Source organism: Ochlerotatus camptorhynchus, unplaced genomic scaffold, assembly GCF_037179485.1.
Source record: "Ochlerotatus camptorhynchus isolate MF236.1 unplaced genomic scaffold, CSIRO-AGI_Acam_v1.1 ptg000546l, whole genome shotgun sequence".
Taxonomy (NCBI): Eukaryota; Metazoa; Arthropoda; class Insecta; order Diptera; family Culicidae; genus Ochlerotatus; species Ochlerotatus camptorhynchus.
Window position 1 is genome coordinate 117194 of NW_027041029.1, and position 12442 is coordinate 129635.

Consider the following 12442-nt stretch of genomic DNA (forward strand, 5'->3'; position numbering starts at 1 on the left):
CGGGAATATGTGTTAAGTTACAGTTATTATAACACCCCGCACTGCTGTAGGTGTACTGATTATGTTGCTGCTGCTTCTACTTCTGCAAGGATGGTGGTGGTCAGGTTGAACATGATGATCAAGATGAATCACGGAGGGGAGAACCAAGTTTCACGACCTAATTTTATCTGCGATAGCGTTGACTCATATCAAACCTCAAAGAAAATGCATTTAGCTAGCTTTCCAGTTAAAAGTGGGTTACATGTTACCAGTCCTCACCGTGAGCCAGGAAATAGAAAATTTCCAGAAGTTCTTGCGCATTAAGCGCCATCCTTCAAACGCTAGTATTAATTGCGTCAATTCTATTCCGGTGAACACCATTCCACAGATATGAGATTACCTCATGAGATCTCATAACAATGGAGATAGCTTCCAGTACTACTAGAACAATAGATGGTTTTTCATGAAACATTTACTGGTAGAAGCGGTTGAACGACCAAAATGTCTTTGAATAGTTTACTAACGATAAAATCAACCTGATAGTTAAAAATATTCTCGAGATAAAAACAATGTTCGTTTCTTTATCTTCTCCTTTTTTGATTAATACGCCTTATTTTATTAGATTTTTACATCAGCCCTCAATTTAGTGATCTTCGAGAACCCCCACAACTCTCGAGCAACATGTGACAATGGCCTATGTGACAAATATAAACAATTAATTTAAACGTCGATTGCTAACTATTCACAACACACCGAAGAAAACTAACCTAACAATTATATATTTGAAACAAAATTGAGTAGACATGATGCAGCAGAGCACAGCGGTTCTAAAACTATCGCTTGATGCGACCCACTGTGAACAAAATACACAAACTTGTGATTTACGATTATTAATTACACATATTCTACCCGAATAAAACTGGATATGGTATTGAAAACGAAATTTATGTTTCAAATGAATCTTATTTACACACTTAGAAAAATGAATGTAAATTTAGGTGCTCTGAGAGTGACATATACGAGCGTAAATTTTGACATAAATTTGAGTCATAACAGACGCGAAATATAGCTCAATCAAACGTAAACGTCGAGCAACGAACTTTTCAGTCTCGGAGCACTTAATATTACGTGACATGTTTGTTTACGTTTCATCTTTTAAGTCAAAGGTGGATTCCGTCACGTGTAAAATTAGTTTGTTCTAAGTGTGTAGATTACTTCAGCTGGTATCATTTTGTATGGCTTAATATAACAGAACTGAAAGCATAATTTTAATCTATTGAATCAAACGGAAAATTAATCCTGCTTTCAATAAAATTAATTTGATTACTGAATTTTATGTCATAATATTTAGCTGAGAACGAACCTGTATTCATGTATCCAACACTAAAGGTCATAAGTTCAAATACTCCGACAAGTCCTAAATGACGAATGACCTAAGGGAATTTACGTATTCTCGGCAACCTAAGCAGCGACCATATTTCTATAGCCTTTTTTTTCTCAGGAACGCACACATATGTAGTATTGGTTTGCTTACATTCTTTTGCTGTCAGCTGCTCTAACAATTTCAGTCGAAATAATTGTCAAAAACTGTTTTGAAACGCTTTTACAAAGCTCAAAACTTCTCTAGTGAGAGCGACTATTGTGGGCAACACCTTTTTATTCGGCAACCTTTCTGTTTGAGCTGCGTGTTAAACAGCTGTGCTTTTATCGGCAACTTGAAACCAGCAGCATTTTGTAGTGCGTGTGTTTCATTTCAAGAAAACCCTTTTTCTCAGTTGTAAAAAGGTAATCAAATTGAAGCTGAAAGCCTAAAAAATCGTTTGAATGCATTCAGGGAAGTGTTCACGTGAGAAAATCTAATGAAATTAGCGATTCAATTTGGGTTGCCGAAAATAGTCTGTCATGCCGAAGCCGTCATTTTCCCTAAATGACCTAAAGGCAAATGAAAACAAAAAAAGTTAAAATTTCAAGTTTTCATTTCCAAAACTCTGGATTGCATAATGAAAGCTTAATATGATATCATACTTGTTTCACGACCGTTGAAATAGAAATTATTTAAATTTAATATCGATTTGCTTTTATTTTGTTACCCAACTTTGCTCAGGTAAGGCTGCAGTTCCAAATCTTTTAGCGATTGAAACCAGCTTGGAAAATTACATAAACTTACGAGCCACCATATGATCTTGAAGTTTCGTAATGTTGAAGACAGGTAGTGTAAATTGTTAGGTTTTTTTCAAGTTCATTTATTTGGCAGGTTGAATCGGAGCCGATATTTCATTGCTTGTTAATTAACAAGAATAGCTTAAAACTACGCCTAGTAGGGATGAACCGATTACTCGCGGTTTACTCGAGGTTAACTTTTTTGATGGAAGGATCAGGGGAGGAACTTCGAAATGGGTTATCGTTGTCTCATCAACACTGAATTGTACGGTTCTCATGGCCTACCCTCAACCAAACATTGTATGAACTATATAATCCTGGGCTTAATTTTTTTTGCAGCAGGTACAACACGTCTTAGAGCATCTTTTGAATAGATTCTCGAATAATTTATAGGGTCGATTTCACGTTAAGCCAAACCAAATGCACTTACACGTAATTTGCGTATCGACCAAAGGTGATGACTCTAACGAAAATGTACAAAAAATTTAGGAAACATTTTTTTTTGCTGTTAGATGCACTCGCAATGAGTAGATGGAGAGAAGATTGCTGAGGATTCTGCAGAATTCCTGCAAATGATGAAACGCAATGCGAGAAAATGGATTTAGATACGTGAAATTAAAAAAAGATTGTTCGTTAGTTGATTCACTAGCTTTTGGGTATCTTTAGATTGAGATTTAGATGTAGTTTCTGCTAAATAATATTTTCTGCAACTTAAGAAACAATTTTCTACTCCTGCGTCAAATTGATTTTTTGAATCTACATTCTACAACTACAACTTATAAGGATTTTTTTTTAATTTAGCAATTTAATGAAACTAATCTTCTGCAATTCATAAGAATCGAGCTTTGCCTTCTGCCAATGAATAGGAACGATGTTTGGCCTGCCCAACTAGATTTACAGCTTCTGCAATTCATAAGCAACGGTTCTCGGCTTCTGCAATTTATTACGCAGTTTATAAGATTTTCAACTTTTATAATTATGAAGGAACGGATATCGGGCTCTCGGAGTTTAATAGGAAAGATTTACGGCTTGTGCATCTTGATAGAAAAGGCTGTATTATTTTCTTTCAGCAACGTACAGCAAAAGCAAAAAAGCAAGTACAAATATAAAATGGCCAGTTAAGAAATTCATTGATCATCATTGCAATTAACACACGAGGCCTACCCAATTGTTTGGGCAAATAGTACATTTTAATTAAATTACACTACAAAATTTCGGGTCAGAAATCTAAATGCTAAGCACATACAAATTCAACTTTTTCTAGTCGAACAAAAACAAGAATTTATTTTTCACTTTGAAGTTTCATAATCCAAAAAATAAATGAACAAACTATGAAAAAATAGTAAATATGAGCAAAAAGCGTTTTATCGCAATTGTAAAATACTTTGAAGATTTTCGGTTCGCTTAAACCCGTTGATCCATGAAATAATTTTGATTGTTCTGTACTCTCTAAAAAGTTTTCTCTGAATTTTTCAAGTCATTTTGTGTCCTGGTAAAAATGGTACAACTGATTATAAGTGTTCCCTTCTTTACAGGGACAATCCATTTTTAAATTGTGCCCGTCATAGAAAAAATATCGATCTTTGTTACTTTACGTAAAAAGACGTTATTTTATTGTAGTGAAAATTAGTTTTTTGATGATGCAGTCACAAACCATTACCATCACGATCAACAGCAGACACTTGGTGCTTAAAATCAACAGTGCCTTCATTTTTTCGATTTTAAACTCACTTAACGCCAATTACACTCTTCCAGACTATCATTGCTCACCTAAATTTGCCCACTCCATTCATTCGCCGTGTTCCATTCATACTCCGAATTCCGATAACGGTTGCACTACAATCTCTCCCTGCTTTGCATTCCTGTCAAACCAACAGGTTGTGAAATTCCAAAAAATCTCCTCCTCCTACTTCTCTTTCTACTCCCACTCATAAACCTGACGGGTTACTTTCCGAAAGAACAACTAGCAAGCAATGAGTGGGCATGAGGAAGAGAAATAGGTTACTAGAGTTCAGCACATATGGAAAGAAAATAAAATGACTGCACGCTTCAAAGTTTGGGTCAAGGCCATAAAAAGTCGTTCCCGTACCTACGTTGTGGTATGCATGTGGCGATGGCTTTTAGGGCAGAAATCGAAAACAAATACGACCAGAAAATGCACTGACTCATCTCACCGTTTCTCGCTCCGCTATGCCCTTGGCAACAGGTGAACATAATTCAGGCCATCGAAACCAAGCTCTGTCTTTCTCGATCCAAGATCCGATCATATGTATAAAATCACATTAAAAACTTAGGGATTTAAATTTCGAATCATAAACCGATGTGACTTTGGATACCTTTAAAAGTAATTGATGTAGGGGAAATGACTCTAATGTTGGCCTATGGATCTAAGATTGCGCCCATCGCTAAAAATCTGCCATTTATCATTTTTATCTAGATGAACGCGTCATTGGGTCAGTATTAATGGATATTTTTGGTCTCTATTGAAAATTTAGTCGATTGCTGAATTTGTGTAAGAGCCCAAATTAGGGTCATTGAGGCCGACATTACATCCATTTCCCCTATATTGTCATTATTCATAATACGTCGGACTCGATTACCCGCAGTTGTCTTTTTTCACATCCATAGATTTCTTGCAAACAACAACCCCCCCCCCCCCTCACCGCTAAATTAGACGTTTTAAAATTGACAGAAATCATTGAGCATCAACTTCTGGTCAAATTGTGTAAAATTTTAATTATTAAAAATTTACTTTTAGGGGCCACACTTCTGTGTTAAAAAATATATAATAATTTATAAAACTAATCGAGAAAGAAAGTTGGTTTCTTGTTCAAAGTTGCTTCAACTTCAAAAAGTTAATATTTGGAACTCACTAACCTAAGGGATCACCCTGACTTCAGTAACAGCAAAATATTGACTAAAACATGTAAAAACTTTCCAAAGACACCATTTACCTTAACGAAAAGCTTACCGCCCAAGAATTTTTTTTCCGGCGCTTTTTGATGTTTTTAAAAATATTGGAAAAAGATATGTCAAAAATTTTAAATTTCATCATCAAAAAATGGACTCTACACAAAACCGGAAGGTAGATATTTGCGGTTTTTAAGTTCAACTTTTTGACATGATGATAGATTGATCGAAGTGTGCTGTGATCAAAGTTAGACGCAAATTATTTTTCTCTCGTCATTTTTTTTATAAATTTTGCTCTGCTGTTTCGTGTTTACGGGTAGTTTTGGTTGGTTTGCGCGTGCTGTTTATCGAAAACTGTCAAGAACGCTCATTGCAAAGAACAATCAGTTTAATCCGACAAAAAAAATTGAAGGGTTGTGTCCTAGACACGACCGCAGTATGACGTAGAACTACGCAAAATTGATTTAGGGGAAATGGATGTAATGTCGGCCTAAATGTCTCTAATTTGGGCCCATACATAAATTCAGCAATCGACTAAATTTTCAATAGCAACCAAAAATATCCATTGGTACCATCCCAATGACGCGTTCATCTAGATAACATTGATATATAGCAGACTTTTAGCGATGGGCCCAATCTTAGATCCATAGGCCAACATTAGAACCATTTCCCCTATGTCATGCATTTTTGACTATTATACTTTATCTTAAATTTTTCAAGTATTTAAATTTTTCGGTTATGGTTCAATACTCGCGACAATTCATGTTAGCATAATCAGACCACCGGTCATCTTTCGCATGCGATATTTAAATTTAATGTAATGGTTAAGAACTGACTGAATTTTCCCTACATAACTGAATTGGGTTGATCAATGTTGAGCTATTTTGCTGTGATCAATGTGCACTAAATTAGACATCGACATCGACTACAATAGGAACTGACACTATTTCGTCACACATTTTTTTTGTTGATTTGCACCTCAGTATAGTACACAAAAACGCCATGCTGTGAGATAAAAATATTCCCAAAAATACGTTATTTCAGTAGCTCCATCATTAGTTTTAAATTAGGTATCTGAAGCAGAGAAGAGAGTAAAGGTTGCATTTTATAATAACGCAACAGGCAGTTGTTTTCCCTATCAGAAGACGGTACTTTCAATATTTAACAAAATGTTGGTTCATATGTCAGTGAAATAGGGGAAGAAGGGGTATAACGATCATACGAGGTTTAAGCAGCTCTTAGTTTTCCAATTTTGACAATCCTTACATACATCATCATTATGAACTTTACAGCGTGATGCAAAATAGAATATTGTGACTTTTCTCAAATCAATCGTTTGGTTTCCAATAAGTAGGTACATAGTACAACCACAGACAAACAGACATAACACTCGCATGTTGTTCATCGAACAAGCATTTAACGGTCGATTTAAAAGTATCGTAGTTGGTAGTACCGCCACCTGTGGCGCGCATAGTCAATTCCCTTGTGTTTGACGTTTACACACTACCGCCATCTGTTCAGCGTACTACCTACCACTGTGTATTCAACAGATGGCGGTAATGTTTTAGCGACGATGTTTTAAAGTGAGAAATATTCAATGTGTTATGTCTGTTTGTCTGTGGTACAACATTAATTGGAAATTAGTTGGGATTCAATTATTGAATTTCAAAGTCAGAGCAAAAGCTCGTATGGGGCTGTTCATTAACTACGTAGACAGTTTTTGACGTAGGACTACGTCTTTCGGGAAGATGGGGGTGCACTTTATGAAAACCGACAGATGAAATTATGAAAGATTTTGAACGTTAATAACTTAGCTGCCCCTGGACCAAGTTCAATTATTTTATCATCAATCGATCAGAAACATTTCTACGCATCGATAACAATGCTCTTGACTGTTGATTTTCAAATTGAAACTATTTAAAAAGTGGTAAATGTCAAGCATTGTCCAAAAGCTTCCAAATAACAAATAAATCCACCTATTACGTACATGCATGTGCTGCTTCCCCAACACAGTCATCAGATAATGGTTGCTAGATGAAACAAGTCGAAGTGACATTTGCCTCCAATCTTCGGGCGTGTACGAATAGGGAGGATACATTTGCGGAACATTTTGTTGCCAATTCAGAACCACACGCCCCCAACGACCACACAAAATACTGTTTTTTTCCTTGGATTTGTTTTCCGTGCTGAGCATCAATGCTACCCACATCTGGACCCTACCCTAATATAGCCAATGGGAAGCGAGAAAATATGGTACCGGCAGAGCTGGTTGTCTATATAACAGGTTGCTATCTACGCTTTTCGCTTAGTGTCGATTCACCCGTTCAACGACAAACAAGCTTCAAGTGGTAAGGGAAGCAAAGGCTTGTAAAAGGAAACTGAAAAACATCTTCGAAAACGTCCGAACCGTTAAATAATACAGAGTACAGACTAGAAAATCGAATAAAAATTTCGTAGTCCTACGTCAACAATGCGGTCGTGTCTTGTACACCACCCTCTAACTTTTTTTTTAATTTTGATCCTCTACCGCCCCCCCCCCCCTTGCCATGCGTAGACAATTTAATTTTGTATGGGCCGTGGATAATTGACAAACCCTCCCCCCCTAAACTGTCTACGTAGTTTTTAGACAGCCTCTATACAGGTTCCCCACCTGTTCGATGTTTTGATAGCAAGCATCATAGTTAAGGTACACCAGGGTAAGTTGAAACGGTACGTGTATCTCTTAGCGGAAGTGAATATTCACTGTAATTATTTTTGAGATGCATTGTGTACTACCACATACTAGAGTCGGTGTATAACGAGTCACGCCAAGAGAAAAACAGTTGAACTCGCATCACGGTTTTCGAAAGATTCCCTTTCTTTTAACTTGGCAACAGAGGACTTCTACATCAACTTCAACTTCTAGCGAGAAAAAATAATAGCGGCTGTAGTAAATCATTATATCAGTGATTTTGTCAAATTATCTTATCAAAAAATTGTAGAAATTCTCATTACTGATCACTACCAAACGTATCCCATGACAATTGAATGCTCACTGCGTGTTTATTATCATTTCTTCGATTATATTTTATATTTTATTGCAATACCTTTCGTGGACCCTTCATAGCATCGTAATGTTTGTTTACTTTGCACGATAGGTAGCTGGTTTGACAGTTCGATAGGTAGACTTGGCTTTACTCTTGGCGTGACTCATTATACGCCGACTCTACCACAAACTACTATATTAGAAATAATATCAGTGATTATTCACTTTCTATAAGAGATACATCCATCGTTTCAACTTCCCCACGCGTTTTAACTTGCCCCGGTGTAGGGTAATGGATTTTGGTTGGACCTATTTATGCCATTTTCGCACTGCGTCTAAATGTATGCCGTGTTTTTTCTATGAATATAACATATGGACAAGAAAAATGTGTGTTTGGTGGAAAAGTCCAATACTACTCCTGAGTAATTGCGCTAATTGGAAACAGTAGATAGAGCTTCTTTGTCTATGATGCACGGTATTTGAATTTAGGTCCCTCCTTCTTTACATATTCTGCACAAAAAATACATCCGAAGTCCCTCCTTTTTTACATACTCACCACATTAACCGCTGACTTGCTCCTGCTTGCTGCAGGACCCAGTTCCACTATAGTCGCTATATTCAAAGTTTGGCTGATAGAATCTCGGGAACCAATTGAGCTGTCAAATAGCGGAACCAATCGAGCAAATCATGACCAACAACAGAAAAGAGCTCATCAGCTATTGCGATCAAAACTTCGGAAACCCTTTTCTCGTGACTCAAGGCTTGCCTACGCAAACTAACACCATCTTTGGGTTGGGGAACGTTTTCCCTATCCGAGGATGCCGGTAATTTGCGTTCGATTGGCGAGGAAAGAATAATCAACGTTTTGTTTATACATTTGATCGTACCTTTTCAATTGTTGGTCTAAAATATATTGAACTGGTTCCGCTTTTTGATAGATCGAAATTCTTTCCGCCAGACTATGAATATAGTGACTATAAGTTCCACGCCGTCCGAAGCGGTAATGAGCAAAGGCACGACAGCAGCGCTCTTTTATATCTTTTCATGTTCATGCAGAACAATGTGCAACCAAGTGGTACTCGATTATGACGACTGGGGTTGGGAAAACGTTTATTTCATGAAAACAGAGATAAAATTATCATATGTACATTTTTCAAAAGTTGTTATATCCTATGTTAATTTCGTTTATAAATGACAAAGTTACAAAACTTTACACTATTTCACCACACATATTTTTTGATTTGCACCCCCAGTATAGTGGACAAAGACGTAGTTCTACGTCAAAAAATGAAACTGGCCCAAGGCACAGCTTAAAGAAGTTCCGTTATCTTTTGACTCAAAATGTTTAAAGGGACCTGACGTCTTCAAGCAGCTAATTGTCATCATACCACCAAGTTTGGTGAGACCATTCCTATTATACACAAACTTATCATGCTCATTTCGTTCAACTAATGTCGTTTTCGTTTTTGCGGTGTAGCTACACCGGTGCTACGCCAAATAACACCGAAAAAATTCAGGTTGTAGCTATCGGTTGCACCTTTGTTTACAAACAAATGATGGTGAGCTGTCAATGACTCGCGCTTATTGCTGCTTACACTACACCGGTGTAGTGTAGCAAAAACGAAAACGACATAAGTGCGCGCCGGGTTCAAAAACATTGTTTTTGAATTTGGAAGTGTGTATGCGTACCATCATCCATTTGATGATACCATTGCAGACATCCTGGGCTTACTGTATGTGAAAGTATCCTCGAAATGGACATGAATTACCAGGCATTCTGAAATGGGTTACAGGATTTGCAGTAGAGCTAACACTATGCCAGATTAAACATGCTTTCAAAAATGTCGAACATGGAGATTACAAGCAGATTTCTTCCAAAATACCACTGCCGGTCAGTTTGAGTTAGATGCTGTTCAATTTAACAAACATACATACACAACTTTTTGCCATGATGATATAGAAAACATGTTTTTGCAAGTAAATTTCTTTATAATTGGAGAAAAAAAAATTTATTTAGATCTTTTCTATTTTTTTTTTTTTTTTTTTTTGTAAACTTAAAACCTTTTTTTTTTCAAAGTGGTAAACGTCCCGTTGAACTAATGTTTTAGGCGCAAACTTTTTTGTTTTCCTAAATTTGGCTTTGGGACCTATTTTGACATTCGTGGCATTGCACATATGGTGTGAAAAGAAATATCAAGCAAGAAATAAATATTTACACAATTTTTATTTGATTTTTGATGGTTTCGTAGAAGTTATTAAATGGTCCTAAATTTTATGAAAAGTTGTGAAGATCTAGCTATAATTTCAAATAAATATGTTACATTCTCGATTTATATTTAAATGGGGACCACCCGTAACATGTAACATATTTATTTGATCTTCGGAAAAAATGTTAAAAATATGATTTCAAGCTACATTGGTGAGGACGACATTTATCTTGTTCTTTGCTTGATGATTATAGAGTAATTTTTCAGCTACAATTAAAACAATTTTTTTGTTTAGTTAAAAAATTTCGTTTCAATTTTGTTAAAAAAAAGTAGCCCGTTTTTTAAACCGCTCCTTTTTTATTGGACAAAGTGTGTTCATATACTTTGACATTGAAGAATGATGGCTAATGTTTACCCAAAAAAACATGAAGCTCTTAAATATTACTAAAAGACGGAGGACAGATGCTTTTTTCTTGAGACTGCATCTGCAAAGCCACGCATAAAGCAACATGCGAGGTTAAATTAGGAGAATAAAATGTTTCTTTAATTGAATAGATTAACTTTAAAAATACATAACTCATGAAAACCAAAACATAACAACATACAATCACCAGTGAAATTGTATGTTACAACAAGCTGTACAAGTCTTTCTTTCACTACTTTTTAGAAAACTGTTCAACAGGATAGAATTTAAAAAAAAAACTATTTTTCTGAGAACACCCTATTTGAAAACTTCAGCCTTTTGCGGAGGCGAACCAGCCGCAGGCTGAAAACCTCCTTAATAAAGAAAACCAACTTCAGTATAGCTATATAAAGCAATCAAACGAACAGCTAGACATAAGGCGTAATCATCTTTTTCATAAACAGTGGAACTATTTCATTACAATCTTTAACCGTGGTCCCCCGATAATCTGACCGTTTTTAATCAGAACACTTTTTAATTTGAACCCCACTAATCTGCACGCCTTGCAAACTAAAAATGGCTCAAAAGTCATTTAGCTCATGGGATGGAGTAAAGCGGGATAAAACATTGTGAAACGGAAAACAAAATCAAAACAAAACAGCAAATAAGGCTTCCAGAAACACGCTTTTCTTTTGTTCATAGGGTTACTAAAGGTTCAAATTAAATATGAACCCCGTTAATATGAATGAAGTGTCGTACAAATCAATACACCAATCTTAAAAAAGAATAAGATCTGAATATGTTTTCCCTGCCAAATTGCCGCAAATTTCCAAATAATTATACGGACATTCTATCAAAAATTGGCCAATCAAAGCTGTAGCTAAGAAAATGTCCTATAAGTACCGATAGCAAGAAAGCCTAGGACCAGACAAAAAAATCTCTTCTCCATAGAAAAATGAAATGAGTATGAGATCGCAATCAAAATGAGCTCAAAATTTGGGAAAATTATCAGGCCATGATTTGGAACCGATTGAGCATCATGGAGCAAACACTTTTAGTTAAGCTACTCCACTAAATTATTGTTGGTGAGCTATTAAATGCTGCTTATAGTTGGGCCTAATAGGAAACGATAAAAAACCAAAACTATTTAATCAATCAATGTCCATCCCGGAGTCCAACGTCACGCCAATTTACAGTAGCTACAAACTATACGTTAACGTGTCAGCTTTCACCACCGGCCGGCCGTTGAAAAGAATTCGTTTCTCTCTCGATAGGATGAAAGAGAAAGACTCTGATTACAATCACGTTCGAATCAAGCAGAACCGCAGCAGGTCTTCATCGTTGAAATTGAAGACACCATGGGTGAACTGTGTCTTTAAAACTTAATGGTTCACTAAAATACAGTCGTATCACTGGATATTCTGGCCAATTTTTTTTCCAGTGGTAGATATGCTGTCATCATAACGAATACGTCCCTGTTCGGAATCAGCAGACCAGAAAATCGAAGCTTGCCATCAGTGGTCGATCTCTGCTGTCTGGCTTGGAAAGTTTCTCGTCTCCCGGGTTTCCATATCAGCTTTCTTCGCCTGCGCATTTCGTTTCTTAAATGGGTCAACTCGATTGTATCACTTTTGTTCGGCTTATCGTCATGCATATTTAAATTTTTGGAATAAGTATGTCTGTTTACAAATGTTTGGTAACGCCTTTGCACATTTTTCTACATTTCTTTTCACTTCGTCGTTACAAGTCAAGAATGCG